The sequence below is a fragment of the Dermacentor silvarum genome, chromosome 8 (assembly GCF_013339745.2).
Source record: "Dermacentor silvarum isolate Dsil-2018 chromosome 8, BIME_Dsil_1.4, whole genome shotgun sequence".
NCBI classification, from domain to species: domain Eukaryota; kingdom Metazoa; phylum Arthropoda; class Arachnida; order Ixodida; family Ixodidae; genus Dermacentor; species Dermacentor silvarum.
The window spans coordinates 129,337,409-129,362,224 of NC_051161.1; the positions used below are offsets into that span (position 1 = coordinate 129,337,409).

The 24,816-nt window shown below is 43.2% G+C and overlaps 1 protein-coding gene across 3 annotated transcripts in view; it reads left to right on the top strand.

Moving 5' to 3' along the window:
* LOC119461702 (uncharacterized) overlaps window positions 1-24,816 on the top strand; it is a 249,408-nt gene that overhangs the window by 15,767 nt on the left and 208,825 nt on the right. The window lies entirely within an intron of this gene.

Below are 24,816 nucleotides of genomic sequence, written 5' to 3' on the forward strand. Positions count from 1 at the left end.
GAGAAATAAGCAAAGGTTAGCCAGGAGGACGTGTCTCGAGCCTTTGTCCTAGGAAATTCTGTGCTTTTACTTAGACTTCGTTGTTTGAAACACAGTAATGCAGACTCATTACAGAACACAGTTGTAATAGCAAGCATTGCTTCTATACAGGGTGTTTCAGCGAGCACATTAAAAAATTCTTAAAGGTTGCCTGTGGCAGATAGCCCAATTCTAGTTGATGCGCTGCTCTACTCGAAGAGGGTGACGTTACTTGCACAAGAAATTGAAATGCATATTCGCATGAAGAACAACAATTCACTAATTACGTTTTTAACTAATTACCTGGTGGCCCATATTGCAATTTACAAATTGTAGCCGTGGAGTTAGCAAGGCGGATCGGATCGAATTCTCGGGATAACACCAGTTTCGATATATGAATTCCCGAATATTGCGCAGAAATGCATTGGCGTTCCGGTTAGTTTCTTAACAAAACGTGACTTTCTGCATTGAAGCACAAACCTAACTGGAACGTCAATGCATTTCAATTTGTAAATTGCAACACGGGCCATCAGGTAATTAGTTAAAAACCTAATTAGTGAATTTCTGGTAATCATTTAATTATGCATTACAATTTCCTGTGTAAGTAATCCGCCTCTTCGAGTAGACCAGCTGATGAACTAGAATTGGGGTATCTGCCACAGGCAACCTTAAATAAATTTTGAAAGTGTTCGCTGAAACACCCTATGTATTCAGTGCCGATGTATAGGTATTTCTATACGAAGAGTGTTACGTTAGGATGATTTTTTAAACAGCGAAGCTGTTTAACCTGGGCGTTTGCCATCAGGTATCACACCGAATTGCAGCCCGTTCCTGGTGGTTGTGCAGATAGGGTCCAAGCGCAATGGAACATAATCCTTTGAACTAGCGAAGATGTCTAAGCTCGAGGGTGGTCCGTCGAGTGTACGGCGCAAGACCTCCGCCTGGCAATGACGCCACCATGCGTTGCGTATCAACGCTTCGCCCCAGCTGCGCCGACCGTGCCGAGCCTCGCCACAGCTGCTTGAGCCGTGACGTCATCGCGTGCGCCGCATCGCTTCGCCTTAGCTTTGCCGAGCCAGGACTTCACCGCGCCATGCGGAGTGGTAGCCGCGGCTGCGAAGAGGTGGAGCTAAGCCATGACGTCATTGCACCGACCCACAGGATATACAACTCGGCGTCGCCGGCACGGCGACACAAAAGTCCCTCCGTCCCCGCGCCGAGCACATCGCCGAAGGAGAACGTCAGAGCAGAAGAAGAGGAAGCGCGGCGCGACCGCCGCCGCGCCGGTACTCGAGAGCGAGTGAGACGACTTCCCTTATAAAAATGACTATTAAAATGTTGTTGGCATGTTGTTGAGGAATTGTTGACACAATATCCTTTCAATAATGTCTCAATAGTTATTGAACGTACACAACAATACCTCAACAATAATGTTGTTGAGCGCTTCACAACAGTAAAGTCATTGACTAATTGTTGTTGACATATTGTTGAATAATGTTGATTACTATTGAGAATTGTTGAGCAACATATTTGAGCTGCTACTGCTGCTTGCCAACACAAGCAGCAGTTGCCCACGATGGTGTGAAAGAGGTTCATTGAAGAGTGGCACATACTCTGAGTCACATACCCAGAGATCCAAGCAGGTCCATCAGATGGTTATTAACCCACTTCCCGTCTACATAGCAGCCCTACCCATTAGGCCATTGACCACCAAGTGACACAAATTGGCTGGAAAATAGTTAAAGACAGACACCCGAAAGAATGTAAAGTATCCTAAAAATGCTACTTGCATTAAAGTTTTCAATGCTTTGGTTTACTTAATATTTTATTTTGTACTGGGCGAATTTTGTTTTTCTTAAGCACATGGCATCCTAACAGCATAACAAGCTATGACATTAATTTTAGTTGTTTTTATTAGTGACGTTAGTTGACATTTTAGGTCTGGAGCAGGCAGTATTTCTGTGATTTATGCGGAGTGCGGCTGTTGTGTAAATGTGCTTAAAATCCTTAAACTACCTCACTAATATTTACCTAAATGTGCCGTTTCACATAGGTTGGAGAAGTGCTCATTCAGATGATCCTGGCACAGCTTGCCATGGCGGACCAGGCAAGTTTGCAAGGGCCTTGATTCATCATGTGTTCACAGAGAACCTCATGGACCACTCACTTCTCGGAAACAACACCACCAATAGGCAAAAAGAGGCTCTTGGCCTTATCAGGGTCAACGCTGTTATAGGCAAGTACCGTACATCCTTTTTCCCATTGCATTTTTGCATTCACATTTTGTACTTGGAATTACCAGCTTGCTATTAGCACAACAAATGACTTTCAAGTAGCCTGTGTCTGCAACTACGTGGTACAATAGCCTACTATTTGGAATGAATGTTCATTTGATCTCAAGTCTCTAACGCCTCCATACTTAAGTGCTAAATTTTAAAAGCAGCCTTAACCGCCAGAAGTGATTGGTGGCTCCAGCTGTCAAAGTTAGGTGTACTTGCGCATTAGTTGCACTACTTGACTGTCATTGCAATGAACAGTTGCAATGAAGCAACTACCAATCTGTAGTACCAATCTGTGAAGCTTGCTACCAATCTGGTGCTATAGCGGGTGTGCTTAAGTAGCCTGAAAGTGTTGTGATAATATAGGAATTGTGGAGAAGCTATGCTCAAATGCAGTTTCTGCTCAACTCGAGGGACAGCACTTCCACCAAATTTCAGCAATAAAAATGGCCCTCCAGATTCTGTAACGCAAAACATAGTGTTTTCACCTATTTCAACAGACCACATTGAATTAAAGGTGCTCCTGTCTTGAAGGAGGTCCATGTGGTGGCAGACAGTAGCCTTTAAGCAGAGGGAGCTTAAGTTACGGGGCATAATTGTTTGGTTGTTTCGATCAAAGCAACAATAGGAACAGTTGCGAACTTCGTTGTGAACATTGCTGTTTAGCAATGTTCATTCATTCTAGGCACTCAACCAATTAAGATCCAATTTATCACATTGTATTCTAGGATGTGGAAAAAACAGAGGTATTTATTTGACTTTTCCTCACGTTCCCATAAAATGATCAGTACTCAATAGGCCCTTGGCAGCTACTTATAAAGCTTCTTACAGAACATGAGGCATGTCCACAGCTCCCACTCTGAAATTGTTGGAAATGTCTCCTGCTTTCTTACTTCAAGGACGCCCTTGCCTGTTTTCAGCGTTATTATGAACCAGTGCTCAAGTACTATGGGTTTGGATTTATCAAAGATTGAATGAGCTTTGTTGGTGTTCATGTTTAACCCTTTGAGGATCACATATTTTCTGGCAAACGTCCCCCAATTTAAGCGTTATATTTTTATTCTGGATTGTTCCTCAGAGTGACCTTTCGAGAAAAAAATATGGGTAAATAATTTTTTAGGTTACAAACTCACAAAGGTTTCTTAGTGTCCGCTGTTTTACACCATGTTTATTGTAGCATGCAGGGCAAACTAGCATAATCACATTTTTTAAATGTAATGACACTCACAAAACATTAAACTAGGTGAATACTCCCAAACTACTGCAGTGATGAGCACCATAGAATAAAGAGAAAGATCAGTTTTGGAAGAAGTCAAGGGGCAACAGCACAATCAGGATTTTTGTAGAAGTCGCAGAAGGTTACAGAATCTGTAATGTGATGCTTGGGGACACTTCATTCTTAAAAGGTATGCTTATTTATATGTTCTTTTGCCGCCTCATATTTATGGTCGTGACCACACGATTTGTTTCCACCACTCTACATGCATGGCAGTGACTCTCAAAGGATTAGCAGAGCCAGTCCACTTGCACATTTCTCTTGTAAGACCGAGCATTTCTTATGTATTTCTTCTTCGCATTTAGTTGTGTTAGTGTAACCAGGTCGGCATGCAACTGCAGTAAATCCTCGTTATAAGCAGTATTTTGTTTTCAGTAGAGAGGCATAATAATGGTCATCACCATGCGAGAAGTGCACTCCAGTAGCATATGAGCTCGTAAAACAAATTCAGATATACCATACTCAATTCTGGCCGCATAACCGTATTTGTAGCAACTCCTGCAAGGAAAAGTGCAATAAAGTGCTGCACATTTTGATTATGATTGTTGAGATAACTAATTTTAGTTGCCAGTAGTCTATCTTTAAGTTTTTTCACCAACAGTATGAAGTCTTTTTTCCGCCGTTTTATTCCTAAGCAAGCAACCTTCACATTTTCATACCAACGATATTTATGAAGTTATTCTGCCACAGTGGGCTTTTCCTGTTTGCCTTCTGCATATTGTACTAAGTGGAGTCCTCCGGTGCCACTCCACTTTGAAAGCTGGTCATTCTCTAGAATTGAACTCGTGAAAACTTGGAATAAACAAAACAAATGAAACAGTTTCATTATAACAGGGCGTACTGTATGTCGCACTTTTGCATGTGGAACATTCATCTTTAATATCACGCGGTTTTTCCTTTTTTTACAGGCTTTACCTGTAACAAGTTTCCTGGGACAAACATGGCGTACATTAAGAACACTCTGGCCTCACTTCTCGCAAGGGACCTGAAGTGTCCAGAAGAGCTCAAGTCTGTGGACAGTTCAAGTGTTGTGCGCTTGCAGCCCTCAACATTTTTTTTATTACTATGATGTTTCTAGTCACCTGAAAAGCGCAGGTTGGATGGTTCAGACACAAGTACTGGGTTGTGATTAATAATTAATTGCACAAGTGTTGCGCTTTGTATTTTAGTACATTTTTACGTAAATCTTTAATATATTTCTACAAAAGATAGTGTTTCTTGACTATTTTATTTCATAGGTATCTCGGGTCATTTCATGCCCTGTTCCATGACGGCACACCATTTCAAGTTTGATAAAGTAAAAGTAGGCCCTGTGAGAAATTTTACAGAAAATTAGGTTTCATACGTACACCATAAAGTGGAATCTGTGCTATTGTCAGAGTGGTTCTGTTTAAGAAAAACTACATATTAACATTTGTTTGCAGTAATGGTTTATTTTGCTATTTCAAAATAGTAAGAAGTAAGTGGTAAAAGTTCGCTTAAATTCAGAGTGCAACAACAGTTCTCGGGCAAGGCAGTGATGTGTTTTCTTTCATGTACGCTTGAACCTGATTTCTTGCAAATTCTTTCATTCTAACTTGTTTCGCGGCACTCAAAAATTAAAACAAAATTTCCTCATACCAGTTCCATTTAAGACTTCCAGCAGGTAACTAATGGCCACTGTGTATCAGATAAAAATCTTAAGTAGTCAACGTGAATAAATCACTTGGTATGTAATGACCTGCCCAGGAACCTAGTAATCATGGCAGAAAACGCAACTGGATCGTGCAACAAGCAATGCAGCACAATAAACTGCTGCCATGGCTCACGTTATTCTAATTACCATGTCGTTTCAGAGGTAGATAACGTTTAGTAAAATGGGCACACCATTTAATCAATAAGAGTCTCAGTGGGCTCATGAAAATTGTGCCATGATTAAGTTACTGGCTACCAAATAGAGAAATCAAATACATTTTAAATGGTATTTACTGTAATGCTTGTATAATATTTATTTTCTATTTATTTCAATTTTGAGAAAACTTTACATCTCTCAGTATTCAATTTCGTTATTGTATCAAGCTGCTGGCAGTTTGTAGATAGTGTTAGGAATTTTTTGATCTCAAGGCACACATGGCTGTACAGTTAACAAATGTTTGGCTTCAATAAACAATTCATCTAGAAAAAAATGCTTTTTGTCCACATCAATTTTGAGCTGTTGATTTCGTGAAGGAGTATTGATTTTGTGTGTTAAGCCAATTCAAAAACTGGCCTAATGGTTCTGCTAGCAGCTCTATAATATGTTTTATTACAGGCTATATCTAAAAGTGGTTTTGATCCCTGGGTGACCCAGGTCTGCAATACAGAAGTGCCTGCATTTAAGTTTGCCCCTGTCCTCTAGTATGCAAGGACCACATCAATATGGATGGCATCAATGGTGATGCTATGAGACTCAACGTAGGTCAGCGGTATTTAAAGAAGTCTAGTGCAGTTTTCAACACTATTCACCAAACAGCATATTTCAGTGGGCTCTCAAGTGATTTCAATAGTGACATTCAACACTGCTCCAATAATATTTAAATGGTGTTGCACTATTGACTAACATTGCACGTTAGACTTGTTGGTATAATGGAGGCAAAAGGCGTAGTGCATCAGAAACAGATGATGATGATATATGTTGTTTTCTGGCGCAAGGGCCAGCTATGGCCAAAGAGCGCCAAGACGTGGTGTACTGAGTGAGCAATGGTATGATCAATGACAGTGGGTAGGTGTAGGGTGGCTGTAAAGGGGCCTAAAATTCTGCGCACTAAAGGTGCGTAAAATACAAAATTAATAAGATCATGACAATGATGTGATAGGGCGCAATGAATATGGTATAAAAAAATCTGTCAGCGATACAAGGCACTACTGCCTCACAGAGACCCTTAGAAGCAAGAGCCTGGAGGAGAGTGCATTTCAAAATGCTGTCGCAGCAGCGTCCTCTGAAAGAGGACCCTGCTACGAATCTCTCGGGCGAAGAACTTGCAAAATGTCGATGTCGTTTAAAAAGGCTAAAACTGAGTCGTGCTGAAATACCGGGTCATTAGCTAAAAACATCGCTGGGTGAAGGGGTATGTTCTCTCTATAGGCTTGAACAAAGTGTTTCTTTCTTTCAGGTTCTATTAATGGACACTGTACTAGGATGTGAAGTACAGTAAGTGCTTCCCCGCATCTAGTACAGGTTGGGGGTTCGCCTCCAGACAGCAGGTAATTATGCGTGCTGTAAGTGTGTCCTATTCTGAGCCTACAGAATAGGACATCATTTCTTCTAGATTTCGTGGTCGATGGCCAGTTTCCTAAATGGGGCTTAATTAAATGGAGCTTGTTACGAGTCTGGCCGTCCCACAAACGCTGCCAATGGACTCGAAGTCTTTTGCGTAGATATGGCTTCATATCATGAACAGGGACGGGCATAGATGTGTTGCCAGCTTTTGCCTCGACGGATGTGGCAAGCTGGTCTGCCAGTACATTTCCCTCGATGTCTCGGTGTCCTGGCACCCAGCACACCACAACATGCTGCCCAGATGCATAAATACTACATATGAATGAATAAAGCGATACTATTATGGGATTTTTGTGCCTTTTAAGAGATTTTAAAGCTTTTACTACGCTCAGCGAGTCTGTGTAGATGATTGCTTTGGGTATTTTCGAGTCCTTGATATGTTTAAGAGCCGACAGTATTGCATAAGCCTCTGCTGTAAAAATGCTCGTTTGTGGGTGCAGGGCGTCGGCATCTGAAAATGATGGGCCAACCGCTGCATAAGAGACGCCAGCATGAGACTTTGATGCATCGGTGTAAAATTCCGGACAGGAGTATTTATGCTGCAGTTCAAGGAAGTGCATTCGAATGTGTGCAACGGGGGCGTGCTTCGTAACATGTAAAAAGGACAAATCACACTCTACAATCTGCCACTGCCACGGTGCGACCTGTATAGTGGGTGTCATTAGACGATGTTCAAAAAGTGGGACATCCATTTCCTCAGCCAGACTTCTCACACGCAACGAGAAGGGCTCTCTTACTGCAGGGCGGTTATGAAAGAGGTGGGAGCTGGACAAATCATTTACGGTGGAATATGAAGGATGTTCACTGTTTGCGTTCACTCTAAGGAAATATATGAAAGCTGTGTAGGTCCTCTGCAAGTGGAGGGACCACTCATTGGATTCCACGTAAAGGCTTTCTACAGGGCTTGTCCTAAAGGCACCTGTAGACAAGCGAATACCTAGATGGTGGATGGGGTCCAGCATCTTCAACGCGGTTGGGGTGGCTGACTGATAAATTATGGCCCCGTAGTCTAGGCGTGTTCGTATGAGGCTTTTATACACGTTTAAGAGACATTTTTTGTCGCTACCCCATGTAGTGTGTGACAACACTTTTAAAATATTCATTGTTTTCATGCACTTGTTTTTTAGATATTTTAGGTGTGGTATGAATGTCAGCTTTGTGTCAAGAATTATGCCTAAGAATTTATGTTCCGTTTTTACAGGTAGACTCTGTCCTTGCAGGTGAATGTCGGGGTCGGGGTACAGTCCTCTCTTTCGAGAAAAAAGGACGCAGGTGCTCTTTTGTGGATTTAGGCAGAACCCATTCTCGTCTGCCCATTTAGCCACCTTGTTCAGACCAAGCTGAACCTGCCGCTCACAGATGGCAAGGTTGCACGATTTAAATCCAATCTGTACATCATCGACGTACGTTGAATAGAACATGTTGCGTGGGATGCATAGACGCAAGGAATTCATTTTTATAATAAAGAGAGTGCAACTGAGCACCCCACCCTGCGGCACTCCGGTTTCCTGCACAAAAGGTCGTGATAAAGCATTGCCAACTCGAACACGGAATGTGCGATTCAGCAGATAACTTTCAATCACATTTAGCATATTACCACGTATACCAAAGTGGGAGAGGTCTCTCAGTATCCCAAACCGCCATGTGGTGTCGTAGGCCTTTTCCATGTCTAGGAATACAGACAGAAAGAACTGTTTGTGAACAAAAGCTTCGCGTATCTGCGCCTCAATACGTATCAAATGGTCAGTGGTGGATCGACCCTCGCGAAAACCGCACTGGTATGGGTCAAGTAGTTTGTTTGATTCTAGGAAATGCAGCAGGCGACGGTTTATCATTTTTTCGAAGACTTTGCAGAGACAGCTAGTTAGTGCTATAGGCCGGTAACTCGAAACAGACGATGGATCCTTGCCCTGTTTCAGGATAGGGATCACTATGGCCTCTTTCCAGGCAGACGGGATCTCACCGGAAGACCATACAGTGTTGTAGAGGGAAAGGAGGGTTTTCTGTGTTTCATGGGGAAGGTGCTTCAGCATTTCATATATTACACGGTCAGCTCCTGGAGCAGAATTATTGCAGCAGTTTAGTGATGCCTGTAGCTCAGCTAATCTTAATGGCTCGTTATATGGCTCATGTTTTTTGCATTTTCGTTCCAGCTTCTGTCCTTCTATTCTGGCTTTGTAGCGTTTAAACGTTTCGGAATAGTGCGATGAGCTGGACACTAGTTGAAAATGTGCGCCCAGGAGGTTCGCTTGGTCTTCCAAGCTGTCGCCCTGTGTGCTTACCAAAGGGAGTGAATATGTTTGTCGTCCTCTTACCTTATTTACCCTGTTCCAGACTTTGGATTCATCTGTATACGAGTTTATACCTGATAAAAACTTCTGCCAGCTCTCTCTTCTGGCCTGTCGGCGCGTTCTCCTGCCTTCGGACTTTACCTTCTTAAAATTCATAAGATTCTCCGCAGTAGGAGAATCACGTAACAACCCCCACGCTTTGTTCTGTTTCTTACGAGCGTTCCTACATTCGTCGTTCCACCATGGGACACGGCGTTTGCATGCCACACCACTTATTTCGGATATGGATTTAGAGGCGGCATCAATTATGAAGGTAGTGAAATACTCAACAGCAGCATCAATTCCTAACGAAGAGATGTCAGCCCAGGAGATGCTACTAGTAAGAGTGCGAAATTTCTCCCAATCGGCTGTACCAACCTTCCATCGAGGGGCTTGTGGCGAAGACTCATTTACTTTGGTTGTTGTAAGTAGTATTGGGAAATGATCGCTCCCGTAAGGATTTTTGATAACTTCCCATTTAAGTTCAGAAAATAGAGACGGGGAAGCTATGCTAAGGTCAATAGAAGAAAAGGTTCTGTTTGCGATACAGTAAAACGTAGGTTCCTTCTTATTCAGGAGACACGCGCCAGAGGAGAAAAGAAATTGTTCAACAAGACGACCTCGCGCATCGATACGAGAGTCGCCCCACAGACTACTGTGCGCATTGAGATCGCCAAGAACAAGATAAGGTTCTGGCAATTCGTCTATAAAGGACTGAAATTCATGTTTGTGTAAGTGGTAATGTGGGGGTATGTAAAGCGAGCAAATGGTTATGAGTTTGTTTAGAAGAACAAGTCGAACTGCCACTGCTTCAAGGGGCGCTTGTAGCTGCAAACGTTGACATGCTATGTTTTTGTGAATCACAATGGCAACGCCTCCTGATGATGCGAGAGCATCATCGCGATCTTTACGAAACGTAACATACTGTCGGAGAAAGTTCGTATGTTTTGATTTTAAGTGCGTTTCCTGTACACACAGCACTTTCGGATTGTGTTGGTAAAGAAGTTCTTGGATATCGTCGAGGTTCCTAAGAAGGCCTCTTACGTTCCACTGCATAATTTTCGTGTCCATAATGAAGTTAAATTGGTGCTGTGTGTACGAAACGAAACGTGTTTTAGCCTACAGAGCCGTTTGCGGCCCTGTAATTTTGGTTTTGTCTTTTCTAGAGCGGTCCAAAGAATTTGGCCGCTCTTTAGGTGCTGGCTGCACCACTTTGCTTGGAGTAGTGTCCATAGCCTCTTGCGAAGCGCTGGACACTCGCTCTAACGAGCGATGTGTACGTCGTGTAGCCTTCGCCTCGAGGGACGAAGGCTGTGGCCTCACCAGCCCGGAGGCCGATGGGTCCTCCTTAGCCTCTGAGCTGCGATGGCTACTGCCAGCGCTAGTGGAGGCCTCGGGTGTGACCGATTTCGAGAGGGGCAGGGCAGCCTTAGCTGCTCCCACCATGGGGGCGGGTGGCAGTCCCCTCAGTACGCTGCGCGTGCCTTGGGCGACCGCCGGGGTCCGTCGTGATGCTGCCCCCTGTTGCACCACTTCGGCAAAAGAAGTTTTCATTGAAAATGAAGGTGAAAGACGCTGTCGTGCTTCCCTGAAACTGATGTTCTCTTTGACTTTGATAGTGATTATCTCTTTTTCTTTCTTCCAGGCTGCGCAAGATCTGGAATATGCGGGGTGGTTGCCATCGCAGTTCGCGCAATGGGCCTCAGCAGTACATTCATCAGCAGAGTGATCTTTTGTAGCGCATTTCGCACAAGTTAGTTGTCCTCGGCAGCTTTGAGAGGCATGGCCAAACCTCTGACATTTGTAGCAGCGTCGTGGATTTGGAATGTAAGGTCTTACACGCAGTTTGAGGTAGCCTGTTTCTATTGCATCCGGGAGTGTGCTAGAGCCAAATGTAAGTACTATGTGTTTGGTTGGTAATTCTTTGTTGTCGCGCCTGATTTTTATGCGTTGTACATTTATAACGTTTTCTTCTTTCCATCCATTCAGGAGTTCTTCGTCAGTCAAATCCATGAGGTCGTTGTCTGAAACCACACCCTTGACGGTGTTCATTGTTCGGTGTGCGCTGACAGATATGGTTTTATCACCAAATGCCACCAGGTTTGTGAGTTTCTCGTACTGCATTTTGCTTTTTACTTCAATCAGAAGGTCACCACTAGCCATCTTGGTGGCTTTGTAGCCACTTCCAATGACCTCAGTGAGACATTTTGACACTAAGAAGGGTGAGATGTTTATCGCTTTTTTGTCAGTGTTTTCACAATGAATCACGTGGAAACGTGGGAAAGTTTCAGTGGTCTTTGCGAAGAAGTTCAGGGATTCATCGGTGCGCCCTCTTTTAAAAAGAGGGCGATCAGGGAGTTTGGGGTATGAGGATGCCATACAGATTAAAATGATTTCGGCAGCGGTGCCAGCCGCCCACCGTGGAGCCCAACAAGGGGACGCGACAGGGTTGTTATGAACAAGACCTGCCAACGCCAGCTGTACACAACCACTATAACCAAATATGATATAACCAAGGTTGGCTATCTCACACAAGGTTAACCCTAGCTGCCTGGAAAATCAGAAGTTCAGAAGTGAGAAGGAGACAGGAAAGATTCAAAGTGAGAGAAAAAGACGAAGGATTGAAGAGGAGGACAGGAAAAGGCAACTACCGATTTCCCCCGGGTGGGTCAGTCCGGGGGTGCCGTCTACGTGAAGCCGAGGCCAAAGGGGTGTGTTGCCTCTGCCGAGGGGCCTTAAAGGTCCAAACACCCGGCTTCGGCTCAACCCCCAGGATCCCCTTTTCCCCGGACACGGCTAAGCCACGCACGGTTAAACGTGGGAGGGTCCAACCCTCTTGTGCTCGGGTACGTGGTGGCGCAACTCACCAAACGCCTGCTTGCGCAGACGCCCCTGCGGGGTGCATCAGAAACAGGACACAAGAGGAAGAACACAGACAACACACACGTTTGGTGCTTAACGTGTGTGTTGTCTGTGTTCTTCCTCTTGTGTCCTATTTCAGATATGTAGCACCTTTTGCCTCCATCAAGCAATATTGACGTTTAACGCTGATCCAATAATACTTCAATGGGGTTTCAATATTGTTGTTCAACAATGCTTCAATAATATCTCAATGGGGTTTCAATACTGATATTCAATATTGCTCCAATAATATTTCAATGGGGTTTCAATATTGACATTCAACACAGTTCCAACATTATGTCAATGGGGTTTCAATATTGGCATTCAACATATTTCAACAATGTCTCAACAGGTTTTCAATATTGACATTCAACACATCTTCAACAGTTCTTCAATGGGCTTTCAATATTGGAATTCAACATGGTTTCAACAATCCATCAATGACTTCTCAAATTGAAACGACCCAATGATGTTTCAACAAAATGTCGCGGGCCAATTTTCAACACCAGTCAACAATTTCCTCAATAATGTTTCAACAAAGCCTCAATGTGCTTTCAATGCTATTTGTTGACATTGCCCAATGACTTTTCAACAACTTTTCAACAATTTTTTTGTAAGGGTTCGGTCCGATTCCGAGTGTCGCGCCGCCGAAGCGGCCGCGAAACGTCGGCGATTTGCTGCAGACCCGGAGTTACGAGCCCGCGAAACCGAGCAAGGGCGTTTGAGCGTCCAGATACTTTTATGACCCAGTGTTCATTGTTTCTTTGGCTGATGATGCCGGGGTGATCTTGCGCAAAACGTGGCCGAATCTCGAAGCATAACCTCGAAAAAACTTAGCCGAGCCGATATAAAGCTATGTTGGGTCGCCAGCTTCGCTGTTTCCCCAGTCTTCGCACCACTAGTGTGAAGCTGCCTCTAATTTTTTTACTAATTAGACTGGAATTGTTGGATCACAGACTGCCCCAGCTTATCATGCCTTAATAATTCACGTTATTCGCGTCTAAAAAATAAATAAAAACTTGAATATTCGAGCCTTCTGTTAAATGCAACAGTTTACAATATTTTGTCTAGGTATAAGGATTGATCAAATGAAAGAGGGACAGTGCTCTGAAAATGGTACGAACCTTGTTTATTTAAACATAGTCGCCGTGGAAACTATGGACGCGTGAGAAAAAAGTTATCCGTAACGGTTCATAACAGTTTTGGTTCGCATGGTGAAAATTTCGAGGAGCGATAAAAACAGTGTTTTTTTCGCAATAATTTAAGAGTAGCTTTCTCAATATTTGGGCTTCCCAATATACTTGTCAAATATTTCTTTTTCAAATAATTTTTTCCATGCACGCAGTAATCGATTTGCGCGTGTATTTATACGGTCTCGCGAATGTGATGCGACTGACGACGAGGGCATGCACTAGTCATCTCGTCCTCGGTGAGGCCGTCCTTGTTTCGCGCTATTCGGGCGTTTATTACTTATGAGCTCATGCTCAGCGCCTTGAGTCAAGGCACTGAGCATGTCGTTGAGTGTACTCGCCGCAGTGCAAGACCCGCTGCTCCTATAAGACGAACCTAAACGGACATCAACGAATGATAAAGCTTCGGTAACAAAGCGTTGTACTTGTAGAAAACGAAATGAGTAGCTCTTCAGCGTGCAAGCTGTGGGTGCTGCTACGATGCCGATCTGCTAGTGCACCGAGCGGCTGGCTTAGATTACTGGAGCGCTAACCCGGCTATCGCTCACACTATCGCTGCCTGAGATAAGCGCTTAATTCTGACGTTGCCTAACGTCGGTTGTTCCGGATTGGCAACTTTCCCTTTGAAACTAAATCCGTTCAAAAATATTTCGGTTTCACCCCGAAACAGAATAATGAATAGCATTTTGCTTACGTATTCGGTCCTGTCAAAAATATTGTGTATTTTTCGTTTTTGTTTTCGTTCCGTTGCAATACACTGCAATTGATAAAAGGGTTCACCAATGGCTAGTCCGAATGCCAACTGCAGCAAATTTGTAGCCATTAGGGTACGAACACTCCAGGTTTTGCGAATGCTGGTTTGCCGGGGTCCCGAGTACTGCGCTTGCCAACAAAACACACCATCGCTGCTTTCAGAAAGAACTCGGTACAATGGTTCAACTTGAGAAACAGTGGAGGACGTGGCATATAGTGGAATATAACAAACGAACTTGCATTTCCATATTTCCGTTATGACGGCAATGTGCGGATCGAGTTGTAGCAAGAGAATGCCTAGGAAATCTGTGTGATTCTCTACGCTACGAGTATGGAAATTCACAATAGGCCGGCATTTTTCTTTAGATGAAATTGAATTTTTTTGTGGGAGGCGGCTTCAGAGATTTCTAAACATGGAAGTTCTGAAACGTTGTCGTGAGCATCGGCGACATTTGTGCCTATTTCTGCGTTTGCGCGGGACCACGGGGCGTTGGGCAGTGTGGTTTTTCGGGGTCGTTTCTTTAACAGGAATTCTTTCATTTTTTTTCATCGCTCCAAATATAAGCTATGCTATTATTGTACAATTTCCCAAAAGCTAAGGAGACTTTGTCCCCATCTCGCGGTTTTCTGTCGTAATTGCCCGTTGACTCCTAATTTCTCGAACTTTTCGCCAATTGTCGTCACGTATAGATATAGCAGTGTTTTTCAGCTTGTGGCATTGTTTAAAAATTAACGCTTTGTCTCTTGTATCGAACAATATCTGGATGACCGGTCGTTTGTTATTTGTGGACGGTCGACCCAATCTATGTATTCGTTCAATAGCTATCGGGTTCAGCTCGTGAATTTCTTGAACGATATCTTTACTTACGGCTGTTCTCAGGGATTTGCCGTTTTCACCTTCTGGTGAATTGGGAGCTCCACCAGGCAATAATAGACCTGATGCAAATTCTAACATTATTTTTGACATTATTCTAACACATAATATAATCCAAGTGGTTAATGAACCAACGCCTCCGCAAGGGTCATCATGATCTGAGATGTTATATTTTTGAAACCGAACATTTTATGAGCATATCGTGTTAATCGAAGACGGTAGATCCTATCATTACCTCGTTGCGCTTTCCTTGCCCATCGTCGAGACCAAATATTTCAAAGATTACTCGAGAGCTGATGACGCCAGCGTCGTTGAGTACATGAAACGCTGTCTTACGGGCCTTGCTGGTAGCGGCTGTGATGTGTGTACACTATGCACAGCCATTACTACAATGTGCAGGCATTGCATAGATACAGTCACACCTACTAAAACTAAGAAAGTCAATAAAAGCACGCCTTGAATGACGTGTGGTATAATGAAACAAAAGCCCCAAATCAAACGAATGAAAAAGAAACAACCGCACATGGTGGTTATCACTGAACTACAAAAAATTTAGGCCAGTTCCACGCTTGTGATACCTGATGAAACAGTACGTGGAGCTTTGCAAGCGTGGGTGTATAGCGTAGTGAGTATGATGCTCGCCTTCGGACCGTGAGTACCTGGTCTCTCTTTCTTTCTCTTGCTCTCGCTCTCATTTTATCTTTAACTCGCCCATAGCAAGTTGTGTTGCAATCGTCGGTACAACGCAATCATATGGTTCCCATAAATGCCTGTTCTGGAAGCGTGGCTGAAACTACGTTTCAGTTGATAATCACAACTCAGGATATCTACCAGTCACTTCAGGTGTTCCCCAGGGCAGTGTCCTTTGGTCCATTGCTTCTTCTTTTATACATTAATGACATTGTTACCGTCGTCAAACCTGGAACACAAACGAGATTGTTTGTAGACGACTGTTGTATTTCATACTATTAAATCCGCGGATGATCAGAGGGAACTCAACTCTAGCTTGAATAATATATTTTTGTGGTGCAAAGTATGGGGCATGGCTGCGAACACAGGAAAAAACTGTCTCTCTTCATAACTCATAAAAAGTATTCCCTGGAGTATGCGTATCACGTGCGGTCTGTTCCATTAAACAAGGTGAGGGTTAAAAGTACCTTGACGTAACTTTCAGTAATAATTTTTCTTGGAACTTTCACACTGACAACACATGTTGTTCTGCCTTCCGCAAGCTAACTTATCTGCGACACAAACTTAGAAATTCCCCCTCAAAGGTTAAGCTACTCACGTACCTAACCTTTATCCGGCCAAAACATGAATATGCTTGCGTCGCATGGGGTCCTATACTAAAGTGAATATTAAAAAAACTTAAGAGAATACAGAGATAATCTATTCATTTTATTTATTCCAAATTCAAAAGTTCGGACTTGCCGTCAAAGTTGATTTTGGATAATGACAATTACTTCGCCTTGAACAACAAAGACAGAAATACCGGCCAGATTTTTTACATAATCTACTTACCCAAAAATGGTTCGGACCCTTCACATAGGCAAGCGCTCTTACCACAAGCAATACATGACACCATCGTCCTGATAGACTAAAACCTATCTATGCGAGGACAGACAGCTATGAGTTGTCTTTCTTTCCACGGAATATTTCTGAATGGAAGTCTCTGCCCGCACCGCACAACATGTGACGGTTTTTATATGTAGGTTTGTTTTTACGCATAGCATTTCCGTTGCACTAGAGAGTGTGTCTGCACAAATGTGTCCTCTTTATTGTTGAATGATCATGGCAAGTCCTCCACTCTCAAACACCCTTGTCTTTTGTGTGCAACGCTTAGTTATCTATTGTCACTGATCTTCTGCTATTATAACGTTTGCATCTCTCCCTTTGCAGCCTCTTCTGCTTTCCATAATAGACTGGTAAAACGGATTGATTAAGGCTTTGCGTTTGATATCTTCATGAAGGCTATTGTGAACAATATATCATAGAACAGTGTTTTGATTAGTATCCTTTAGAATATGAATATATATGAATTTATCTACATTAATTTTTGTATTTTAGTATGTCTAGTATAGCAATTAATTATGTCTGCCCATCCTATAAGGACCACAATGTGGTCTGCAGTATGTACTGAATATATAAATGTAGGCTGAATATATAAATGCAGCTTTGCAGCAATAGAGAATGATAATGGGGATCATAAAGTTAAATTTATATCACGGTGTCCTCACAAGATGGAGGCCCGCGGCCTTCATATGGGGACACGGAAGACTAGAGCAAATTTTGCCGTACAGTCAGAAATGTCGCTTGACTTACCTCTTCTGTAGTTTTCAAAACGCTTTTCTTTTTTCTCTCTCTTCCATAAAAATTCAGCCGCCTTGGCCCAACGGATAATAGCATTTTCCATACAGCAGACCGCTATAGGCACGAAAGCTGCGCGGTGTGTACGAAACTACTCCATAATTATAGTTACTTTGGGGACAGTTTAATAAGAGACAGCGCATATATGGGGTTAATTCGCTTCGTTGATTGATCACACAAAAGAAGTGACCTTGGGTGCGCCACTACCTGTTCATATTTATATCATACTAGCAGCCTCAAAATGCGGAGCACGTGGTCGTTCAAGGGCTTACATGTTATTATGGGGCGCCGAGACATGTCATCATTGGCGTATTGTCCAACGTTTCTGCCGCAATGCTGATGCTGCGGAAATAAGTGTAGCTCGGCTCGAAATGTTTATTTGTGACATATGTATAAATACTGGACACTAAGGCCCGTACCGCTTTTCCCTGACAACTACACGCAAAAGAGTTTGCCTTTTTTGAGCAGAAAAGCGCTCAGAGAAAACAATGTGCCTCAGCCTTGGTTCTACCACTGACAGAATAAAAATATACCCGTATTTGCTAATGGACAGGGCACTCGTGTATCATTCAGCGACATTTAGCGGTTGTCTACCAGTGCAGTGTTCTGTATTCGACTGTAACACTCCGTTGTTCGTCTGCGTACGGACACAAGACACGGTTCAGGGGTACACCATGATGAAACATAGGAATAGTGCTCATTTTTTGCTTGGACAAAGCGTACTTTGGAGTAAAAGCTACAATGTCACAAACTACAAAAATAGTGATCACGTACACGCCTGACCCATTTAAAGGGACGAATGCGTTCTCGTTGCCTGAAGGCATTTCTGCACTGGCGTTTACTCTTTCATGCACCGATATTCACTAGCGTACTTCTAAAGGGTGTAGAGAGTTACTAGGTGGCCTTCGAAATGCCGACAAGGATTCTGTCAAGGACGCCAGCACCGAGCTAGCCACGGGCCCTTGGCGCAAGCGTTTGTGGGCGAATTTGTTCGTGCCATGATCCGACGTCTTTCGTCGCTGATGCTGTCTAAACCGTTAGAGGGATCCTTCTTTTTGGTCTGTCAGCGGGTAATAGAGGTCAAAATTGTACAGACCGTGTTTTTATTAGTAATGACCTTCAACAAAGTATTACACATTAAATGCACCTTTACCAGCTTCACTCCATTGAGTTCCACCGTCTCTGTCGATCCTTGGAATGGCGTCCCCACGCGTGTCCTTTAAAAACATTCAATATAATAGCAAAATGGATTAGATACCTTTCATTTTTCCTAATGTTAGATCAGCGTCTTAGATACACGGTTCATGGTTGCTACGGGTTTGCCTGTCAGACACCGTCACCTGGCAGCTCAAGCCCCAGGTGTTCCGAGCAATTTCTAATATTCATGAAGGGTTGTTTACCGTCAGCAATAGAAATGGCGCTTCGTGTAGAAAACGACATCAGTCTTTAGCGATTAAATCGGCTGTGAAGTCATATGTTGCAACAGCACCATTCTCCAGCAGTCAACACCACTATTTATTTTGGGCGCTTGTTTTTTTCTCAAGTAAATGCAACCCCACGCTACGGGAGAACACCCAAGAAGTTGTTGATTCTAGCTGATGGTTGCGGTGTACGGCGAATAGAGCTTTGCATGAATTTGAAGTAGGAATTTTGGAAGAGCTCCTACTTCCTTTCTGCAGGAAGGAGGAGCTCCTTTCCTTCCTTCCTCCTTTCTAAGGCGTGCTGTGTAATTTAAAATAATGAACAAACTTCAGCATTCTCAGGCACTCTATGTTCAAGCCGCTGATATTTATTGAATGCAAATGTATAGCTTAATGTCACCCTATCTTGGCGAGTGTTTTACTAAAGGCCGATGGTAATTTTCTTTCAAAGCACTCCATCGTTTTCTTATGTGCTCCAAGTTTGAAAATATTAGATTCAGATAATCACGAAGCATTTCGTCTATTATGGCTTCTCTTGTGTAACATCAAGGTGTGAGTATCTTGTGGTCATTGTGATCAAGATTTACAAAAGTTGTTTAAAAAAATAACCATGTTAACTGATTCGATTATTCAGTAGAACAACCTCCAAATACCTACCTGCACAATGTGTCGGCAGTGTGGCAGTTGTGCTGACTTTTAAGGATAAACTATACAGGCTATCCCAGCTCGATGTGCTGTTTTAATGTCCCAGCAAAGGATTCCTGAAGTATGAGGCCAAAACTTTTACAACGGATGTCAACAGCGAAATGGCGCAGTTTGCCTAAATGATATGAGCGAGTTTTTTCCTTGTTCATTTGCATTGATAATATATCAAGGACTTGGTGGCTGTGGATCGCGCCATGTACTATGTAAAAAAAAAACAATTGTCGTAATCGTAACGGCATAGTTGTTGGCAGTGACACCGTCGACAATTCCACCGTAATTTTCCGCAAACTGCCACCGCATCCTTCATTGTGGCTATGCGCCTTGTTTGCCGTTCATCATCGCTTTATGTTCCCAACTGTTCGGTTAAGGGTCATGTTACTTTGTTGTCCCAAGCAGTTCGACGTTTAACTATGAGGTCGCAGTTATTTTATTGGACAATCAAATAGCACCATACCCATTGTGGTTTGTTTTGTGTTTGGTGGCTCACTATGGTAACTTCACGCTGTTGTCATTGTAATAGGTTTATACAGGGTGCTTTTTTAGCTGCACCAAATTTTTAAAGTTAGAGAAATATAAAACTTGGTCACGTTATGTTTACCATTCGAGTGTACGGATTGGCGGCCTCTAGATACAGAGCAATTTCCGCACTTAGGTGCTTAATTAGCGAAGTTACGCTAATTAACTTTCTACTTACCAACAATAGGTGGCTACAGCAAATGAGTACTTTGGGGCCCGTCCTCGACACTACCTATCCCAACGATCAAATTTTGAATAGAAAAGTTCATGTGGGAGCTACGCGAACAATACGTTCCCCTTGGCAGGCTCCTTGAAACCGACACTCGCCGCAAAAAGAGCGACTGTGTCGTCGATATGTCGAGTTATATGGTATGTTTGAAGTTCATCATCATTATTATCGTCCAGGTCTCTTTCGCGTCGTAGGCGCCGCTTTTATGAGCAGGATGGTGAATAAGTGCATGCTACAGTACGGCTTGTACTGGCCTCAGAAATACATACACGGCCACTCACTTTCCGAGCCTGTGTGCAGCCTATGACTTTGCACTCTACCTCGCACTCTTCCACTTCAGCATATTGGTCAGTGTGCCCGACTCCCAAATGCATATCGCGGTAGAAATATGTGTTTGAAACCGACTTTGTGGCGTTTTACTTTTTCTCCAAATGACGAGGCTGTATGCCGACGATCAAATAACGCCGATGACGACGAGGTCGTCGTCAACGTAACCGAATGGAAGGCCGAACGCTCAAGGCGAACCCAGCTTCAAGCGCTTAACTGTTGTCGCAGTAACACGGCAATAAAATAAGTACAATGAATTGGGAGGTGCGTGTGATTGAATTGGTAAGCGCAGAATGTATGCTACATCAAAGAAAACAAAATATCTCCACTGGCACACTTTAGACGTTTCCCGGAAAAAAATTATGAACGCGAGCACCGTGACATAATTCTATTTTTATCCAATTAAAATAAGAATGGCATCAGTTGAGGGTCATGGGGAATGTCGCTTCCGGGACTAGAACATGCCACTGACCAGCTAGCCTCGAATTTCCGCGCACGCGTGGCAGAAACGTTGTAATGACCCCACAACGGTGAAGTCATCGTACTTAATGTTTTCCGGTGAACTGCTTCGAAATCTATCCCTAATAAAGGGAGCACTAATCTCTGCTATGGCTGCAATGAAAGATAACCTTAAATTCAATCTGGACAATGCTCGATGTGGCTTTGTCACGCAGCAAAAAGGAATGAACCCCGGCACTGTGACACAGTATTAAAACTTCTTGTCTATCAAAATCCGCCTACCTAGAAAAAGAAGAGACACCATGTCTAGTGTTAATAACATCAGCAGCAGCAGCAGCAGCGAAATTTTTACCAATTGCAAGACTTTCAGCAATTTCCAATGTGCCTTGGGTCATTGACTGCATTCGGGGCCTGCGAATTGGGTTTTGTTGTGTGTTTATTTTATCAGATCACCTAATCACCACCATCCTTGAAAGTGTAATACTTTTAATAGCACTTTTTTCATTCATTAGTGCACACTATTATAGTAACTCCATCAAGAATACGACACTATGGCAGACGGAATTTCGGCTCCGACACCCTTGCTAATAAAGAAATGCAGAACAATTCACGTTACAGCTTGCATTGTAATGTTACTTTTGTGTGCGCTTCACAGCACAGCCTGCCGCTGCAAAGCACGAGATTCCATATTCAAACAGATTGAAGCTGGTTGGAGCTTCAGCACATCAGGAATGCTTGTTCGTTTGTTTGTTGTTCTTTATAGCTTCATTGTTCATTGATAAAAGAAACGAAAGCTACGGAATAAAGAACATGTCTAATTGTGGCACGTCTTATTATACGCGTAGGGTCCGTCAGTAGATTGTGTTTGGTTTGGTAGGCTACACTCCCAGCGCGCTACACGTTCCCGTTTTGAAAAAGAATTCGTCTGGTGTGCTCTTGTGAAGCTGGACAAATTCTATTCAACACTACTACGTAAAATGATGCTAGTTCGTGACAGTCTCAGACAACGTTTTTTTCCCGGTCATTATCGTTGTAGCCGGTAACGTGGACGCGAACATTTATTATTCGTTTAAGCGTTTAACTGTCGCACTACAGTGTAGTTATAACGTAAACATCGACCTTGCCAAATAACTAAAGGTGACAATCAATACCTTTACTGATCTATGTGTCCAGATGTTCAAAAGGTATGGGTTGTTGCAGACAGTGTGTGCAACCGCCCATCTCAGGAGAACATCAATTTGAACCTTTTTCGTACGACTTAAGAATTTAACATGGACATTATACATACAGATAGATCAATCATATTTGGGGCATGAATATAGCACGTGACAATAGCAACAGCTTAAGTGCTCGGAACAACGTTAAAGTGAGACGATAGGACGACAGTCTTTCACACTCTGCAAATCGCAAAGTCGACTTTTTTGTTTTTTCTGAAGTGTTTATTAATGGTGTTTTAGCGTAGAAAACTACTAATAAAGAAAACCTGAATCAGTTCACACTGATAAACTATTCATTCCCAACTCAATTTCTGTCAATTTAGTGATGCTTAAAATTGTCTTGATAGCTAGAATCTGGTTAGTGAAAGGTTTCATGCGTACTGAACGTATTTCATGAGGTGAAAGATGTGACCTTATGAGAACTATCTCATGAGTTCATCTTGATCACAGAGTAATGATTCTGTTTAGCAATAAACAGTCTTTATTTTTGTATATCAGAGTACTAATTAATTTCAGGGCTGTCTTTTTTGCAATTGCCGCGCTTAACTTTCTAGATTGCTTCACTACTCCGAAGTAACAAAGACATTATGAGTCCCAACTAAACACATCCAAGATGCGTTTCTGGTCATTAGGATGCATTCTACTATCACGAAAAGTTTTGCTCAGCTTGGGAAGCGCCTATGTTGTAAGAAAACATCACGCTAGTTTCGGGATAAATTATCAGGTACAAACACCAAAACAGCGTAAAACGTCTCTGCCGGGGGGCGTAGTCGACAGAGGCTCAGGCTGCCATGTGTGTATTTACCTCCGTGCGTATCTTCGGCAACCTATATATGTATAATAAATAATTATTTGTCATTCGAGTAAGTAAACGTGCAAATTGTAAATAAAAAATGCAGTGGTGAGTTAGCGGTATAAATACGAGAGAAAAGCGTAAGCATTATGTCGCCCCTAGTTGAGGTCCCAGATTCATGATCTATACCGCCTTCACCACATCGCAAAGTGTTGTTCAGGAGCTCACTCGCCACAAGTCCTGCCTCTCCGAGAAGCGAAGTGCAACTGCTTGTATTCCGGAGCAGACCAGTCAGTTGTTGCGTCTCGCTTTCTGTCTCTCTCTGTCTCTCTCTCTCTCTCTCTCTATATATATATATATATATATATATATATATATCACGTGACCGGCTTCCCACACTGCACACACAAATACTTTTGTTCTAGTTTGGCACTCATAATAGGGACACATTGAAACAGTGGAAAGTTCGGCGCCCTTAGGATAACAATATTTCATGCGATTTTTTTTTTTTTGCCTTTTCTCCCCCACTTTTCTGTTGTCGGCTGCTGCTTTTATGCGCGACAGCCTTCCAGGGTCTTGTGCCGACCAGTACTGGATATAGTCCAAAACGAGGTAATCCGGGGCCGGTGATGATCGGCGCAAGCGCGTACGTGATCCACAACATAAGCGCACTTTCGCCGTCAGGCCGTCATTCCTTCAAGGTTAATGCATCGCCCTTATTCCCACCGTCGTTATTCGGTAATCGTTGACATTTCCTTGTTGAAATACCACGGTCATTGCTTCGTCATCGTCACTCTATCATCGTCTCACCGTCGTCATCTCTTTGTCGTCATTCGTTGTCCCATGCCGTCCTCGTCACATTGTCGCGCCTTTCCGACCATTTTGAGATCTCGTCCCGTGTTCTTCCAGCCTTCAAGCCGTCTTAATCATGCAGTCGTCGACGTGACGTCGTCTTCATGCGCTGGTTACAAGGCCCTCGCGGAATTATTGTTATCGTTACGCCCTCATTGCTCTATCGTCGCCACTACATCGTCGTCATTACTTCGCAAATTCTTCGTCACATGACGTCGTCTATAATACATAATTATGACCTCTTCAAGCTGTTATCATGCACTCGTGACGCCTTCTTAATCATGCAGTCATTGGCATTCGTCATCGTCGTGGGGTTGTGCCAAGCCGCGGTTGTCAGGCCGTGTTGTATCCATTGTGAACATTCCGTCATCCTCATTATGGTGATGCCAACCCATTGTTTTCATGCCATTGCCTTCACATCGTCGTTGTGATACCACTGGTATATCGCTGAAAAGAAGTTTTTTTCTAGCGATCTCTGGCGTCAAGATAATGTGTGCACTTAAAGTGCGTTTCGGTCACCGTGAAACAAAGGCCGCACCTACATTAAATCATGTGCGTCATTATGCTAAACTTGCCTGACCATGTTACTTCTGGTAAAACACGGTGTCACATCTGCGTCATTACATTTAATTTGCGCAAAATACCACTTTGTTGCGTTGCTTTGCTCAAACACTTCGGTCATTAGCATTACGTTTGCGTGACATTTGCTTTAAAATTTGCGCAAGCAACAACGTTTCCATCACGCCGTTTCACGCATAAACATGGAATCTGTAATGTCTTTCATTTTTGGCAGCGAAGCTAACAACGCGGCTAGAAGCACTCAAACGCGGTATATGACTGTTTTTACGGTTTTCTGAAGTTATCCTGAACAGATCTCACCCGAAAAAATGATGGAGAGCGGCAGCACCGGCAAGCGACTGCTTTTTCGTGCAGCCGCTCCCTTCAACGTAAAGAAGGCTGGCGAGAACACAGCGCACACGAAGCCATCAGTGATCTCGGGTCGGCTAGCCT